Raw genomic sequence first — 18,270 nt, 5'->3', positions numbered from 1 at the left:
CCCCCCTTTCCCCTTTGGTAACCATAAGTTTATTTTCTGTGTCTGTGGGTCTATTTCTGTTTAGTATATAAACATTTAGTATCATTTTTTTTAGATTCCACATATAAGCGATATCATATTATATTTGTCTTTCTCTGGCTCACTTCACTCAGTAAAATAATCTCTAGGTCCATCCATGTTGCTGCAAATGGCATTATTTCATCCTTTTTTATGGCTGAGTGATATTCCATTGTATATATGTACCACATCTTCTTTATCCATTGATCTGTCAATGGACATTTAGGTTGTTTCCATGTCTTGGCTATTATAAATAGTGCTGCAATGAACAATGCTTTCAGAATACAATCAAATATTTTATTAGGGTTCTCATAACTGTCACTCAGTAGATAGTCAGAATTTAAATCCAGCCTTCATTTAATGTAGCTATACTATACATTAGTAGAGAAGTTTTGGGGACAATGTGTTGAAACAAAAGAAGATTTCATATATACCTACCAAACAGTGGAGAAACATCTGTGATTGAGTATCACCCCATCTCAGAGGCTTGGAAAGATATAGGGATGTGTTTTTTTCATTTCCTTTAGAAAATTTTGTTAAGTTGGTTTGGTTAGGTTTTTCACTTTAAAATTAGCTAGAGATCACAAAACCCTCAAAAGACAATTAAGGAGGTCAGAATCAAGTCTAACATTGCTGTTGTGAGGTCCTCTATCATTTTAATTAAAAATAATATAATTCTTAAGCCATTGGGAAAATAAGAAAAATATCCATATTTAGACATGTTCAACTACTTCTCCCTGATTATTTGCCTCATCCCATATACATTGCAAGTCCTCATATGACAATGCTATTAATGTGAGAGAGAGTGAGGGAGAGACACAGAGACAGAGAAACAATGACAGAAAGACAGAGAGAGAGAGAGGGAGAGAGAGGGAGATGGGGTGGGAAGTAGGGAGATGAAGGAAAGGAAGGAGAAGAGAAGGAGGCAGAGAAAGATTTAACTCTGAGACTCAAGCTTCAGAGCTACCGGATATATACAAGAATGTATACATAGTAGGTGAGCAATAAATGTATGTTGGATGAATTACCTTACTTGAGATGTTTCACTGCATCTCCATTCACAATATTTTTTTATAATACTGAGAAATTGGAAAGGAAGCCAATAACGAACAAAAGTTCCTTAAAAAAAAAAAAACTATGGTGCAACCATCCATTAAAAACAGTGTTACAGAAGTACATGGACAGACATTAAGAAATATTCTATATATTAAAGATTAAAAGTACATCAAAAATATAGGCAATAAAATCACATTTTTGTTTAAATCTATGTTTTGAAGGAAATGAATAAAAATATCAATTGTAGTTATTTCTAGGTGATACGGGTATAATGTTTTTGCTTATGGCACATCTACATTTCTGAATAACTTATTAAAACAAAGCAAAAGTATAATGTTACTTTAAAAATAAGAAAGTAAAATACCATTCAGTTGGGATATTTGTGTAGCCTCATAAGAAAATCAGTCAGAGGCGTGTGTGTTTTGCACGTGGATAGATGGGGGATGGTGTTGGATATCTAGGAGCATTTCCACTTTTAGATCATCATGTGCACCTAGGTTGAATTTTGGAATGATTGAGAAAGACTTTAAGAGTATCAAAACCTGTGTCCCAATCTTCAGAGATTCTGACTTATTTCACCTTGAGCTGAGGCCTGAGTATGAACCTTTTTAAAAGCTCTGCCAAATTAGTGATTCTAATTTGCAACCAAGGTTGAAAGATACCACCTTAATCTTTTCTTTTCTTTTCTTTTCAAAATAAATCTCGTCCCAAATCAGGGCCTCTTTCTGCATTAAAATATAGATGCACAACTAGGAATGACCCTTCATTTATTCTAGGGCATGTCATCGTGCACTTCCTTAATCTAACTACATCTTGTGTATTCTCTATTTCCTGATTCACATCCTGCATTTGTTTGAAAACAAAATATAAATTCCTTTCGAACCACTTCATAACCACAAAGAATTTCTAAAGTACTTCCCACATGTTACTTTGCCAATAGCTATTCTCATTTTATATTAATACATTCAATTGCTCTGCTCTCCACCATGTTATAATAGCTTCTATAGCCCAAGTCCACCCACCCCACTCCCAATACCCAGAAACACACAGTTCCACTCCTGTGTGAGCACATATTCAAAGTTCATTTATCAGTTTTGTAACTCTAAAATGTACATATATGTTAATCTTCTATAAATGCATGATTTTAGACAGAACTGCATCTACATGAGATAAAAACCTTTATTAAATTCTGATTACTTTTTTACTACCCTCAAATCACCTTGGTCAACATTTCTTAGCCATGAAGTCCAGTCTGATGAAATAATCTGTAGTATACCAAGCGGAGGAGCTAACCTGAGACTACCATTTCACTTTCTCTTTTAATGTTTTGAACTCTGGTAGATGAAAAATGACTGCAGTTAATCCACCATGTCACCTCATAGGCAATAAAAATACCTAGCACTGAAGTAGCACTTTTCATCAAAAGGACTCCAAGCACCTTATACACGATTTTCTCAGGAAGCCTCACAACAGCCATGAACACTAGGTAGGCAGTTCTCATTATCCCTATGTTTCCAAATGAGAAACCATAGCGTGGAGAGGTAAACTTGCTCAAGTTCACACAGGATGTAACTGAAATTTTTGCTTTTCAAGGATGTAATTAAATATTTTGCTATCCATCCAACGCATGTTAAGTTAAAATCTTACTTTTACTTTTTAAGGTAAAAAGATTTTTATCATCTGGAATATTGTTCAAAAGTCTAAGAAAATCATTTATGTTCTCTAGAGCCCCTTATTATTTAACTGATTTTTGATAGTATTTGCCAATGACTTTTTCATTATTTATATCTAAATTAAAATACACCATCTTACTAGCTACTGTTACTTAATGCTGCATGTATTGCTCTCTTGCCCCATTCGCACATAAGTGAAACCTTACCAAACACAACAGGTTTTTAAAAAATAATTTGTAGCATTACTGTATTGCCTTACAGCCTGCAAAATAATTATATTTTTTCAATAAGAATTGTCACTAAATTGTACCATAATATAAACTCTTTCCTTTCTACAAGAGGCAAAGGTTAATAACTACCATAAATAGCATTCCCCATCCTTTGTGGAATAATGCTAGCGAAAAAGGAAAACTTTGGTGTTCATTTGTCCAAATAGTATTACACTGAGAAACTATATCATCGTAAGTTCAAGGACTTGAGCAGCCTAGCGCATACTCCTTTCTATCTCGCTCAATAGAAGCATTGACTATTCATTGAAGATAACTACATGATTTTAAGTTTATCTAGCAGAGAGTTTTGATTATGTTTCAAAAATTCCCCAGGTCATTTAAAGTTAAAATTGTTAGTATTTTATTCATAATCATACACTGACAATATAAAATGTCCATATAGCATAAGAAAAAGTGGTGCTATAATAAAGAAAAATATATATATTTAATCATATCCCATAAACTGGATAGTTAAAAACTGTTATTTTAGTATCAAGTGTGATCTTTATTATATATTTGATTACCTAATTATAACTATGCGTTTGTAAGTTCCATAAATCAAGGAATTATCTAATTTATACTTAGAACCTTGCCAATGTCTGGTACAATGTCATATACAACGTTTTTTGTGTTTTGCAATGTTCGTAAACTAAATGAAAGAATGAGTGAGTGAATGATTAAGTGAAGAAAAGCATTTGAAAAATAAGTAAAGTTCTTCGAATACTAGGAAAATGTGAGTCTTGAAGCTTTAAGGAAGAAAGAGGGTTAGTGGAGACGTAAACCCTGATATTCAGTAACGTTAAAGGAAGATATACACTACAGAAAGTACAATTAGGTTGATGTTAAAAGTTTCACAGGATTTTATAAAATTTAAATTTTAATACCTATTTTATGTTAAAAAAAAGTTAACTTTTTTGAAATAGCAAAATGCAGAGAAAATAATGGTTGGGTTTCAGAAAGTTGCCAGAGCCTTTAATATGTAAAACAATACTAAAACACTACAATGTATGAGCTAATCTCATGGAACAAGAAGTGGAAAAGATAATTTAAGAGATTGAATCACTTAAAATATTTTGATTGATTTTACATTTCATACACACACACATATGCACCAGGATATTTTCACTCATTTATTATTCATTCATTTACTCATTTATTCAAATATTTTTTTTGTGCCTAATATATGCTTGTTACTCATCTCCTGTCCTTAAGGAAAGTATAATCTTCTTGAGGGATCTAAATCTTAATAACCATGTAAATGAATGGAAATTTTTGATTTTAATATGTATCAAGAGAGAGAGAAGTAAGTGATGCTCTAAGAGAATAAAGAGGATAAAAGAATAAAGCTGATAGATTAGATTAGTTTAATAAGACCCTAATACATCATCCTTCTTGTATCTTCCTAGCTACTCATAAAGCTGGAGAGGGTGGAGAAGACCATGTGATTTGGTAACATTTCACAAACAAGGCACAATAAGTGTGCTGCTTCTACCCTCCCTCTTTTCTCCCTTCACAAAAATAAATCAATTCCCCAATATACAGATTTAAACATACAGAATAAAAATTGGATGGATTTGGTGAGTACATGAGGAAAAGCAGAAGATATGCAGCCCTTTAACAGCGATTTTTATATTAACATAAAAAATCTGTTTCCACTAGTTTTAGACATGAATCAAAACTCAAAAGACATAATAATTTTAAATTGAAGATCATACACTCATTGACTTTGTTTAATCAGGAGAAGTTGGTTCAAGTTTAAAAGTCACAGGAGAGGAGTTTTTAATTGTGTATCTGTACAAACCCAAGAAAAAAATGTACTGGGAATTCTTTTGCATTACTTTAAAAATGTTCTAAAAGTAATAAGCAAGAGGTTATTATTTGGACTCTGTAATTCACAAACATTAAAATGAGAAGAAATCTTAATGATCATAAATATGTTGCATTCCTTCATCCCCCAAACCCTATTTCTTAAATGAGGGACGTCAAGGCCAGAGAGACTGAGGAAGACTATTAGAAACCCAAGTCTTCTGAAAAGGATAGGGAAGAGCATAGCATGATGGGAAAAATATGTGCCTAGAAGTCAGACAGATATAGGCTTTAGTCTTCCCTCTGTCAGTTATATTATTTTTCACCTTTATTCAGAATGCCCTTCCACACCACTGACTTTGCCTTTTCATCTTTCAAGCTTCATCTCGAGTTTAACTTACAACTTTGTCTTTACTGCTCCCACTCTACTCTTAGAGCCTATAATATTTGTTTTTGCAGTTAATGTCACAAGATTAGTTTTCCCTATCAAGCACTCAAGGGCAAGGTGTTTGTGCTACTTATCTGATTATGCATTATTTGTCTTTGTACTCATTTTTAAGTCTTTTGCAAATATGAAATGTCTCAAAGGTTTTATTCAACCCATTAATTAATGAGGAAACAAGGAAGATGTTAAAAATGGCTCTGAGAACATTTGAAGAGATAGGTATTTGTAAACAATTTAATAAAGGAATGTTAAGATGAAAATGCTAAGTAAAATACAGACCTGATTGATACCCAACAGGGCAATAAACCATAACCGTCTATACTTTTTTAACATCTTTATTGGAGTATAATTGCTTTATGATGGTGTGTTAATTTCTGCTTTATAACAAAGTGAATCAGCTATACATATACATATGTTCCCATATCTCTTCCCTCTTGCATCTCCCTCCCTCCCACCCTCCCTATCCCACCCATCTAGGTGGTCACAAAGCACCGAGCTGATCTCCCTGTGCCATGCGGCTACTTCCCACTAGCTATCTATTTTACATTTGGTAGTGTATATATGTCCATGCCACTCTCTCACTTCGTCCCAGCTTACCCTTCCCCCTCCCCGTGTCCTCAAGTCCATTCTCTACATCTGCATCTTTATTCCTGTCCTACCCCTAGGTTCTTCAAAACCACTTTTTTTTTTTTTTTAGATTCCATATATATGTGTTAGCATACGGTATTTGTTTTTCTCTTTCTGACTTACTTCACTCTGTATGACAGACTCTAGGTCCATCCACTTCACTACAAATAACTCAATTTCGTTGCTTTTTATGGCTGAGTAATATTCCTTGTATATATGTGCCACATCTTTATCCATTTATCTGTCGATGAACACTTAGGTTGCTTCTATGTCCTGGCTATTGTAAATAGTACTGCAACGAGCATTGTGGTACATGACTCTTTCTACATTATAGTTTTCTTAGGATATATGCCCAGGAGTGGGATTGCTGGGTCATATGGTAGTTCTATTTTTAGTTTTTTAAGGAACCTCCATACTGTTCTCCATAGTGGCTGTATCAATTTACATTCCCACCAACAGTGCACGAGGGTACCCTTTTCTCCACACCTTCTCCAGCATTTATTGTTTGTAGATTTTTTGATGATGGCCATTCTGACCAGTGTGAGGTGATACCTCACTGTAGTTTTGATCTGCATTTCTCTAATGATTAGTGATGTTAAGCATCCTTTCATAAGTTTGTTGGCAATCTGTATATCTTCTTTAGAGAAATGTCTATTTATGTCTTCTGCCCATTTTTGGATTGGGTTTTTTGTTTTTTTGGTATTGAGCTGCATGAGCTGCTTGTAAATTTTGGAGATTAATCCTTTGTCAGTTTCTTCATTTGCAAATATTTTCTCCCATTCTGAGGGTTGTCTTTTCATCTTGTTTATGGTTTCCTTTGCTGAGCAAAAGCTTTTAAGTTTCATTAGGTCCCATTTGTTTATTTTTGTTTTTATTTCCATTTCTCTAGGAGGTGGGTCAAAAAGGATCTTGCTGTGATTTATGTCAAAGAGTGTTCTGCCTATGTCTTTCTTTAAGAGTTTTATGGTATCTGGCCTTACATTTAGGTCTTTAATCCATTTTGAGTTTATTTCTGTGTATGGTGTTAGGGAGTGTTCTAATTTCATTTTTTTACATGTAGCTGTCCAGTTTTCCCAGCACCACTTATTGAAGATGCTGTCTTTTCTCCATTGTATATTCTTGCCTCCTTTATCAAAAATAAGGTGGCCATATGTGCGTGGGTTTATCTCTGGGCTTTCTATCCTGTTCCATTGATCCATATTTCTGTTTTTGTGCCAGTACAATACTTTCTTGATTACTGTAGCTTTGTAGTATAATTTGAAGTCCGGGAGCCTGATTACTGCAGCTCCTTTTTTTTTGTTTGTTTGTTTTTTTTGTTTTTAACATCTTTATTGGAGTATAACTGCTTTACAATGGTGTGTTAGTTTCTGCTTTATAACAAAGTGAATCAGCTATACATATACATATATCCCCTTATCTCTTCCCTCTTGTGTCTCCCTCCCTCCCAACCCTCCGTATCCCACCACTCTAAGTGGTCAAAAGGCACTGAGCTGATCTGCCTGTGCTATGCGGCTGCTTCCCACTAGCTATCTATTTTACATTTGATAGTGTATATATGTACATGCCACTCTCTCACTTTGTCCCAGCTTACCCTTGCAGCTCTGTTTTTCTTTCTCAAGACTGTTTTGGCTATTCAGGGTCTTTTGTGTATCCATACAAATTGTGAAATTTTTTCTTCTAGTTCTGTGAAAAATGCCATTGGTAGTTTGATAGGGTTTGCATGGAATCTGTAGATTGCTTTGGGTAGTATAGTCATTTTCACAATGTTGATTCTTCCAATCCAAGAGCATGGTATATTTCTCCATCTTTGTATCATCTTTAATTTCTTTCATCAGTGTCTTATAATTTCTGCATACAGGTTTTTTGTCTCCTTGGTAGGTTTATTCCTAGGTATTTTATTCTTTTTGTTGCAATGGTAAATGGGAGTGTTTCCTTAATTTCTCTTTCAGATTTTTGATCATTAGTGTATAGGAATGCAAGAGATTTCTGTGCATTAGTTTTGTATCCTGTTACTTTACCAAATTCATTGATTAGTGCTAGTAGTTTTCTGGTAGCATCCTTAGGATCCTCTGTTTATAGTATCATGTCATCTGCAAACAGTGACAGTTTAACTTCTTCTTTTCTGATTTGGATTCCTTTTATTTCTTTTTCTTCTCTGATTGCTGTGGCTAAAACTTCCAAAACTATGTTGAATAATAGTGGTGAGAGTGGGCAACCTTGTCTTGTTCCTGATCTTAGTAGAAATGGTTTCAGTTTTTCACCATTGAGAACGATGTTGGCTGTGGGTTTGTCATATATGGCCTTTATTATGTTGAGGTAAGTTCCCTCTATGCCTACTTTTTGGAGAGTTTTTATCGTAAATGGGTGTTGAATTTTCTCAAAAGCTTTTTTGCATCTATTGAGAAGATCATATAATTTTTCTCCTTCAGTGTGTTAATATGGTTTATCACATTGATTGATTTGTGTATATTGAAGGATCCTTTCATTCCTGGGATAAACCCCACTTGATCATGGTGTATGATCCTTTTAATGTGCTGTTAGATTCTGTTTGCTAGTATTTTGTTGAGGATTTTTGCATTTATGTTCATCAGTGATATTGGCCTGTAGTTTTCTTTTTTTGTGGCATCTTTGTCTGGGTTTGGTATCAGGGTAATGGTGCCCTCATACAATGAGTTTGGGAGTGTTCCTCCCTCTGCTATATTTTGGAAGAGTTTGCGAGGGATAGGTTTAGCTCTTCTCTAAATGTTTGATAGAATTCGCTTGTGAAGCCATCTGGTCCTGGGCTTTTGTTTGTTGGAAGATTTTTAATCACAGTTTCAATTTCAGTGTTTGTGATTGGTCTTTTTATATTTTCTGTTTCTTCCTGGTTCAGTCTCGGAAGTTTGTGCTTTTCTAAGAATTTGTCCATTTCTTCCAGGTGTCCATTTTATTGCCATTTAGTTGCTTGTAGTAATCTCTCATGACCCTTTGTATTTCTGCAGGGTCAGTTGTTACTTCTCCTTTTTCATTTCTAATTCTATTGATTTGAGTCTTCTCCCTTTTTTTCTTGATGAGTCTGGCTAATGGTTTATCAATTTTGTTTATCTTCTCAAAGAACCAGCTTTTAGTTTTATTAATCTTTGCTACTGTTTCCTTTATTTCTTTTTCATTTATTTCTGATCTGTTCTTTATGATTTCTTTCCTTCTGTTAACTTTAGGGCTTTTTTGTTCTTCTTTGTCTAATTGCTTTAGGTATAAGATTAGGATGTTTATTTGAGATGTTTCTTGTTTCTTGAGGGAGGATTGTATTTCTATAAACTTCTCTCTTAGAACTTCTTCAAGAGTTGCATCCCATAGGTTTGGGGATCGTCCCATAGGTTTTGGGTCGTCATGTTTTCATTGTCATTTGTTTCTAGGTATTTTTTGATTTCCTGTGTGATTTCTTCAGTGATCTCTTGGTTATTTAGTAGTGTCTTATTTAGCCTCCATGTGTTTGTATTTTTTACAGATATTTTCCTGTAGTTGATATCTAGTCTCATAGCGTTGTGGTCAGAAAAGATACTTGATACAATTGCAGTTATCTTAAATTTACCAAGGTTTGATTTGTGACCCAAGATATGGTCTATCCTGGAGAATGTTCCATGAGCACTTAAGAAGAAAATGTGTTCTGTTGTTTTTGGATGGCATGTCCTATAAATAACACTTAAGTCCATCTTGTTTAATGTATCAGTTAAAGCTTATGTTTCCTTATTTATTTCATTTTGGTTGATCTGTCCATTGGTGAAAGTGGGGTGTTAAAGTCCCCTACTATGATTGTGTTACTGTCGATTTCCCCTTTTATGGCTATTAGCATTTGACTTATGTATTGAGGTGCTCCTATGTTGGGTGCATAAATGTTTACCATCATTATATCTTCTTCTTGGATTGATCCCTTGATCATTATGTAGTGCCCTTCCTTGTCTCTTGTAATAGTCTTTATTTTAAAGCTATGTTGTCTGATATGAGAATTGCTGCTCCAGCTTTCTTTTGATTTCCATTTGCATGGAATATCTTTTTCCATCCCCTCACTTTCAGTCTGTATGTGTCCCTAGGTCTGAAGTGGGTCTCTTGGAGACAGCATATATATGGGTCTTGTTTTTGTATCCATTCAGCCAGTCTGTGTCTTTTCATTGGAGCATTTAATCCATTTACATTTAAGGTAGCTATCGATATGTATGTTCCTATTACCATTTTCTTAATTGTTTTGTGTTTGTTATTATAGGTCTTTTCCTTCTCTTGTGTTTCCTGCCTACAGAATTCTCTTTAGCATTTGTTGTAAAGCTGGTTTGGTGGTGCTGAATTCTCTTAGCTTTTGCTTGTCTGTAAAGGTTTCAATTTCTCCGTCGCACCTGTATGAGATCCTTGCTGGGTAGAGTAATCTTGGTTTTAGGTGTTTCCTTTTCATCACTTTAAATATGTCCTGCCAATCCCTTCTGGCTTGCAGAGTTTCTGCTGAAAGATCAGCTGTTAACCTTATGGGGATTCCCTTTTGTGTTACTTGTTGTTTTTCCCTTGCTGCTTTTAATATTTTTTCTTTGTATTTAACTTTTGATAGTTTGATTAATATGTGTCTTGGCATGTTTCTTCTTGGATTTATCCTGTATGGGACTCTGTGCTTCCTGGACTTGATTGACTATTTCCTTTCCCATATTAGGGAAGTTTTCAACTATCATCTCTTCAAATATTTTCTCAGTCCCTTTTTTTTTCTTCTTCTTCTGGGACCCATATAAATCAAATGTTGTTGTGTTTAATGTTGTCCCAGAGGTCCTGAGACTGTCCTCAATTCTTTTCATTCTTTTTTCTTTATTCTGCTCTGCAGTAGTTATTTCCACTATTTTATCTTCCAGGTCACTTATCTGTTTTTCTGCCTCAGTTATTCTGCTATTGATTCCTTCTAGAGAATTTTTAATTTCATTTATTGTATTGTTCATCACTGTTTGTTTGTTCTTTAGTTCCTCTAGGTCCTTGTTAAACAATGCTTGTATTTTCTGCATTCTATTTCCAAGATTTTGGATCATCTTTACTGTCATTACTCTGAATTCTTTTTCAGGTAGACTGCCTATTTCCTCTTCATTTGTTTGTTCTGGTGGGTTTTTACCTTGCTCCTTCATCAGCTGCGTATTGCTCTGTCTTCTCATTTTGCTTAACTTACTGTGTTTGGGGTCTCCTTTTCGCAGGCTGCAGGTTCGTAGTTCTCATTGTTTTTGGTGTCTGCCCCCAGTGGCTAAGGTTGTTTCAGTGGGTTGTGTCGGCTTCCTGGTGGAGGGGACTGGTGTCTGTGTTCTAGAGGATGAGGCTGGATCTTGTCTTTTTGGTGGGCAGGATCACATCTGGTGGTGTGTTTTGGGGTGTCTGTGGCATTATTATGATTTTAGGCAGCCTTTCTGCTAATGGGTGGAGTTGTGTTCCTGTCTTGCTAGTTGTTAGGCATGGTTTGTCCAGCACTGTAGCTTGCTGGTCTTTGAGGGGACCTGGGTCTTAGCATTGAGATGGAGACCTCTGGGAGAGCTTTCGCCATTTGATTTTACATGGAGCCTGGAGTTCTCTGGTGGACTACTGCCCTGAACTGAGCTCTCCCACCTCAGAGGCCCAGACCTGACATCCAGCCGGAGCACAAAGACCCTGTCAGCCACATGGCTTTTGGGAAGTCTGAGATCTTCTGCCAATGTTTAGTAGGTGTTCTGTAGGAGTTTTTCCACATGTAGATGTATTTCTGATATATTTGTGGGGAGGAAGGTGATCTCCACATCTTACTCCTCCACCATCTTGAAGGTCCCTTAACCTTCTATATTTACTGCTGGTCAGAGTTATGTGTATCTCTACCAGACAAACACTTATAATTTTATAATGTAATATGTCAATTCACTAGATATGGGCCTATCTTTTATAATAAAGTGATTTGAACAAAATGCATTGCTTAACACTGCGTGATATATATGTGTGTGTGTATATGTTTGTATATATATGTGTGTGTGTGTATATATATATATATATATATATATATATATATATATATATATATATATGCCACCCATATTTTGCCTAATTTCAAAATCCAGGATGTTTTGCCTTAACATCCAAGAAGTTGTATGCAAATGAAAATGTTTGTCAAGTGGATGAATGAACAAATGAGTCAACAATGTTTAGCATATAATTTAATATGTCTGAACATCAGTTTTCTTATATGTAATGAAAAGTTATACATTTTACCTTATAGGGAAAATAAAAGGATCATAAATAAATATCATATGCCTATCATATGCCTGAACTCAGTAAATATCACTTCTTGTCCTCTATTTTGCTTACTGTTTAGCATCAGTGATTTCCATGACTGTGTCTTCCAACTCTTTGATCTGTCCCTCCATATCATTTACTCTACTATTGATTCCTTCTAGTGTATTTTTCATTTCAGTTATTGTATTTTTCATCTCTCTGTTATTGTATTCTTCATATTTTCTAACTCTTTGTTAAAAAAACTTCTAACTTCTCCTTCTGTGTATCCTTTCTTTTTCCAAGTTCTTTGATCATCTTCGTAATCACTACCCTCAACTCTTTCTTGGGTAGATTGACTATCTCCACTTATTTCTTCTTCTGGAGTTTTATCTTGTTCCTTCATCTAGAACATGTTCCTGTGTCGCCTCATTTTTCCTAAATTGCTGTTTGTATTTTTAGGTAACTGGTCAGTTTGTTATGTTTCCCGACCTTGGACAAGTGACCTTCTGTAGCAGACGTCCTATGCATCCCAGCAGTGCACTCATCCTCTCATCACTTAAGGTACATGCTCTGTGGGTTCCCCCATGAGGTCTGCGTGGGTCCTTCTGTTGTGGCGGGCTGACTGTGTGGGTGGTCTGGTAGGCTTGGTTGGTCCCGGTCTGGTTGAGTGCCAGGCTCTACCTTGTTCAGAGGCTGCCCGCTACTGGTTGGTGGAACAAGGTCAAGAGGCGGCTGACTGCAGAGCCCTGGGGGGCCCCCAGGGCTAGTGCTGGAGTGAGCTAGAGGGGCATGGTCAAGGTCCAGAAGACTCCAGGACTGTTGCTCCCCTACTGGTGGGTGAAGACAGCTCCTGGAATTAGTGTTGGACTACAAGTAGGCAGAGCCAGGTCCTAGAGTCTGGTTGCAGGCCCCAGGAATCCCAGAGCTGGTGTCAGATCGCTGGTTGGGGGAGGACTGGTTCCTGATACAGTTGGATTTGGGATCCAGGTTCTCCCAAAGCTTGTATTGGCCTGCTAGTGGGCAGGGCCAGGGACCAGCTGATCTCAGAGCAAATTCTGGCCTGCTGTGGGTAGGTTCATCCGCAGGAAGTGGGACTGAGATTTTCTTGTGTTTGGTGTCTACTCTCTGGTGGTTGATACTGGTCCAGAGGCCAGAGCAGGTTCTCTAGAGGGCAGGGCTGGGCCCCAGCGAATTCTGGGACCATTGGCTGCCCATTGGCGGGTAGAGCTGAGTCCTAGGCTCTCTGGTAGGCAGGGCCATGTCCAAAGGCTGCTGGGAGCTCAGGAGGTCTTTAATCAACCTGTCTGCTGATGGGTGGGTCTGTGTCCCTGCCGGTTATGGGCTGTTGAATGAAGCCAGGTCTTGGTGCTAATGAGCTTGAGGGAAGAATCCACAATGGTGCCCTCCAGCACCAGCATCCACGTAGTAGAAGGAGCTCCCAATAATGGCTGCCGCCAGTGTCTGTGTCCCCAGGGTAAGCCACCCCTTGCCTCTCTGGGAGACTCTCCAAGACCAGCAGGTAGGTCTGGGCCAGGCTCCTGTCAACTTACTGCTTTTGCCCTGGGTCCTGGAGTGTGTGAGATTTTGTGTGAACCCTTTAAGAGCAAAGTGTCTATTTCCCCCAGTCCTCTGGGACTCCTGAAATTAAGCCTCACTGGCCTTCAAAGCCAAATGCTCTGGGGATTCATCCTGACATGGGGCTCAGTGCTCTCACGCCTGTGGGAGAACCTCTGCAATGTCATTATTCTCCGGTTTGTGGGTCACTCACCCAGGGCTATGGAACTTGACTATGTTATGTGTCTGTCCTTCTTACTCATCTTGTCATGGTTCCTTCTTTATGTCTTTAGTTGTAGAACACTTTGTACTTTGGTGGGTTCTAGTCTTTTTCATCAATGGTTGTTCTGCAGATAGTTGTGATTTTGGTGTGTCCATAAGAGGTGAGCTAAAGGTCTTTCTATTTGGTCAATCCTCTATCACTACTGGCCCAGGCACAATAGCAGCAGCAGTGGTGTCAGCACCCCAAGCAGCCCAAAGAAGTGTGAAGACAGCCCCACACTTTGCTTTTTCATTCTTTAATCAGTGTTTTTCCCAGAATGTCTGCTACTTTTCTGTGAACTGCCCCCTAGTTAGTGACATATATATTTTCATGTATAAAGTCCAGCTTTATCATGCATTTACATAGTTTCAGAAACTCCTTAAGTATGAAATACAAGAGGCAGAGACAGCAATAGCAATGTACATCACAGCTGTAAATTATATTATCTTATTAGTGCAATATCCTGGCGCCTTGTTTTCTTGCTTCTTATCTTACTTACCCAAGGCTACCGTATTTTTTCTCTCAAATTCTCTACCTGTTAGTTTACTCACATATCCCACAAGGTTTCATCTCAGCCATATACTACTTTTTCTTAATTTATTATGCTCCTAGCTGTGGAACAAAGACGGCCTGGAGCACTTTTAAATCAGGGACATGTGATAGGAATTGTTTTTTTCTTCATGTTTTGTCAGTGGCACAATGGAACCTCCTGTTTTGTTTGCCATTAAGCATTTGGTGATGCTAGTCGTCAATTCACAGTATCCCTGTTTTCATGGGAGAGAATTGTGGTGGTGGTAGCGGTTAGCTGGTCATTAAGTCTTTCAATATGCCTTGTCAGCCTTCTATTTGCATATTAAACTAACGGCTTCAAGGCTGGAGTGAAGGAGGCATGAAGGAGATCATTATCTTGGAGAAAAAAATGATGCCTTTGCTTCTTGGAGATAATAACACTTTAGGATTTTTTAGTACATCAAAAAGAAGAAAAACAAGGAATAGGAAGCCTGAAAGTATGACATGACAATAACAATCTCAAAGATAATCTAGGTACTCTACAAAGTTTTTTTTTCTAGTATTGAAATGTAGTTGACATACAATATTATATTAGTCTCAGGTGTACTACATAGTGATTTTTCCATTTGCATACATTATGCAGTGATCATCACGGTAAGTCTAGTAACCATCTGTCCCCAGACAAAGTTATTACACTATTACTGACCATTTTCCTTAGGCTGTATATTACATCCCCATGGCTTATTCATTTATAACTAGAGGTGTATACCTCTTAATACTCTTTATCTATTTTATGTGCCCTAATTGTCACCTACCCCAGCAACCACCCATTTTTTTCTCTATCTATGAGTCTGTTTTTGTTTTGCTTGTTTGTTTTGCTTTTAGGATTCCACATATAAGTGAACTCGTACAGTATTTTTCTTTTGTTGCCTGACTTATTTTGCTTAGCATAATACCCAGAAGATCCACCCATGTTGTCATAAATGGAAAGATTTCATTTTTTTATGCCTGAGTAACATTCCATTATATATATACATGCATACACACACACACACACACACACACACACACACACACCACATCTTCCTATCTATTCATCTATCAATGGCCACTGCCGTATGATCCAGGAATTTTGCTTCTGGGTATTTACACAATGAAAACAGAAACAGTCATTTGAAAAATTATATGCACACTAATGTTCATTGCAGCATTATTTACAATAGCTAGGATATAGAAACAACACAAGTTTTTTTTTAATCTAAATAATTTAAATATTTAACAAAAGATTGATATTGCTGACTGAAAACAAAACATAAAAAGCAAAAAATAAAAACTATCAACCTCATTGCCGCTAGATACAGTTAAACCTATAATATTTTAAATGACTTTTCTTTGAAATGTAGAGAATAAACACATATAATGTGTTACTTTCACGAACTTTGTGTTTGACTAAAATTGTCATTGACATAGTACATATTTAAACACCAGAATAGGCAACTGTGATAAAGGTGGAAATAAAACAATCAAGCAAATAAAATTAATTGGCTATCTTGAGGAGATTTATAAAAAGACTAATATGAGAAAGGGCTTACTGCAGGTAATTGGTCAATATTCTTTCAATTATTTGGTAAAATTCAGGAGTGTAGACATGAGGAACAGAGAATATAGGGTCAAAGAACTAGAAAAACAAATAAAAGAAATAATTATTTTTCCTTTTCCAAGAGTCCACAACAAATGAAGATGCTTCGGTAAGGTCTGTATCTTACATAAAATTTTACAGGTGAAGTTTAAATCGATTTCCTTCTTCTCTACAATAAACTGGTAAATAGTTGATTATCATAAAATAAATCTTTCAGATACTTGGGAACAGTTAAGTATCCTCTTAGTTTTCTTTCTACAATATAAAATTACTTATAAATTAACTTATGAATCATACACATACCTTTAGAACAAGCACAGTACATAAATCAACAATTCCCCTTGAGAAATTTGTGTGTTCTTTTAAAATATATGCAAAACTTTCCATTTATATAACATTTTTTTCTGCCAGAGTGCATGGGCAACCTCACATATATCATTCTAATAGCAGCGCTTTGTTTACGTTTAGCATCTTTGTACAAAAAATGCAAACCAGTTTGGAGACAAATTCACTCTTTACAACTGTTCTAAGAGACAGGCAAAATCTTCCCTAAATATAGGAGCAGTATTAGTGTTTTCTCTTATAGATTTCCATGGATCAAAATTTAGGGCAGCAGTCTATTGGGGAAAGAAGGAAGGGAAGCGAGGAAAGAAAAAAAGGAAGAAAAAAATGAAACCTCAAAAGAAATAATAAAAACACTATGTCATTCTTTATTCACTATTAATTATTTCCTCTCATTTTCTCTCATTTATTCCTCTCATGGATTCTCTGATATTTCCTTGTTCCCCAAATAATCCTTTCCAGGACTCAGGCTCCCTTTCATTTTAATGGCCCATTCTTCTTTACATTGTGTAATTCAGTGTCACCTAAACCTCTTCAATACTATTTCCTTTGTTAAGTCTAACTGACTTCCATCCTCATAGCTTCCTTAGCCACATTTCTAGAAGCAACTTCTTTTTTTTGATTAAGGGCATGCTCATTCTTCCAGACACTTGGAATCAGAATTTCTATGTCATCTTTGATTTCATATTTCAGTAGGTAGGTGTTACCAAATTCTGGTACATCATCATAATATCTAGCTTATCACTCCCTTCCTTCTAATTTTAATAATGATCAAACTAGTTTAATCCATGTTTCTTCTCACCTGGATTTTTATAACAAATCTTAAGTTGATACCTGTGTATCTTGTCTTTCCCTTTACCAATCTATGCACGATGCTTCTGTATTACTTTCTTAGATTATGAAGCCCAATTTATTTGATCCTCCAAGATTATGAACAAATTATTCACCTTGACATGTATGACCTTCAATAGTATGCCCTGATACTTATTTTCAGCTAGATTTATTTTTCATATATACCTTAGCCTCATAGATTCTGTCCTGCTCTGTGTGCTTTCCTCCCTCTCTATTTTTATACATTCAATATCCTCCACCAGGAAACTCTTCTCCCTTTGGAATGCCCAAACCCTCTATTACTCCTCCTAATCCATTAAAATTCTATCCTGCCTTTGGTTTTCAAAAGCAATATCATTCAGTAAATGTCCTAAGTTTTCCTAATCCTCATAAGAAAATGTTTTTCCTCCTTCCTATGACTACACATGCATTTAGGCTTGTACTTTTTAGAGGCACCTAATTTTACCTCCCTGTAATGTATATATGTGTACTTCTCTAATTCCTTTTATCAAGTCTTAGAGCCATTGTGAACAAGGATGTTGAGAAAATACCCACTGTTCAAGGAATGATTGTGGTCTTGTGGTATACTCCTAAGTCACTCCCAAGCATACACAGAAAAAGGTGGAGAAGATGGTTTAAAAAAACACACAAAAAAGGCTGGTTTAAAAAAAAAGAATCTCTGTCCCTATTGGGTTTACATTTGTGTGACCGAAGACTAGTCTAGGATATTCAAATCAATGAATGTACAAAAGCACATAGTAAATCTTTCGGCAAAATGCTTATTCGGCTGGAAAAGAGAGAGTCACACACTGTGGCCGTTATGGTTTGGCTCAAAAGCAAATCCATAGTCACCTTTGTGTTTTTAACCATGCATCAAAGCATGCTCTTAAAGAACGGGAACTATTACACGTATATGAATGCTTGTATCCGGAGAAGGTCACATGCAGCTTCAGTCATTGTAGCTGGCC

The 18,270-nt window shown here is 36.3% G+C and overlaps 1 long non-coding RNA gene across 1 annotated transcript in view; it reads left to right on the top strand.

The window, feature by feature from the left end:
• Positions 1 to 18,270, top strand: part of LOC132374189 (uncharacterized) — an 82,343-nt gene that overhangs the window by 26,100 nt on the left and 37,973 nt on the right. Inside the window, exon 2 of the long non-coding RNA XR_009505596.1 lies at positions 12,624 to 12,725. This is a non-coding gene — a long non-coding RNA (uncharacterized LOC132374189). The remainder of the gene's footprint in view (positions 1 to 12,623; positions 12,726 to 18,270) is intronic.

Source organism: Balaenoptera ricei, chromosome 11, assembly GCF_028023285.1.
Source record: "Balaenoptera ricei isolate mBalRic1 chromosome 11, mBalRic1.hap2, whole genome shotgun sequence".
Classification (NCBI taxonomy): Eukaryota; Metazoa; Chordata; class Mammalia; order Artiodactyla; family Balaenopteridae; genus Balaenoptera; species Balaenoptera ricei.
The sequence above is the reverse complement of the archived record's forward strand: the minus strand, read 5'-3'. Positions and strand labels throughout refer to the sequence as shown.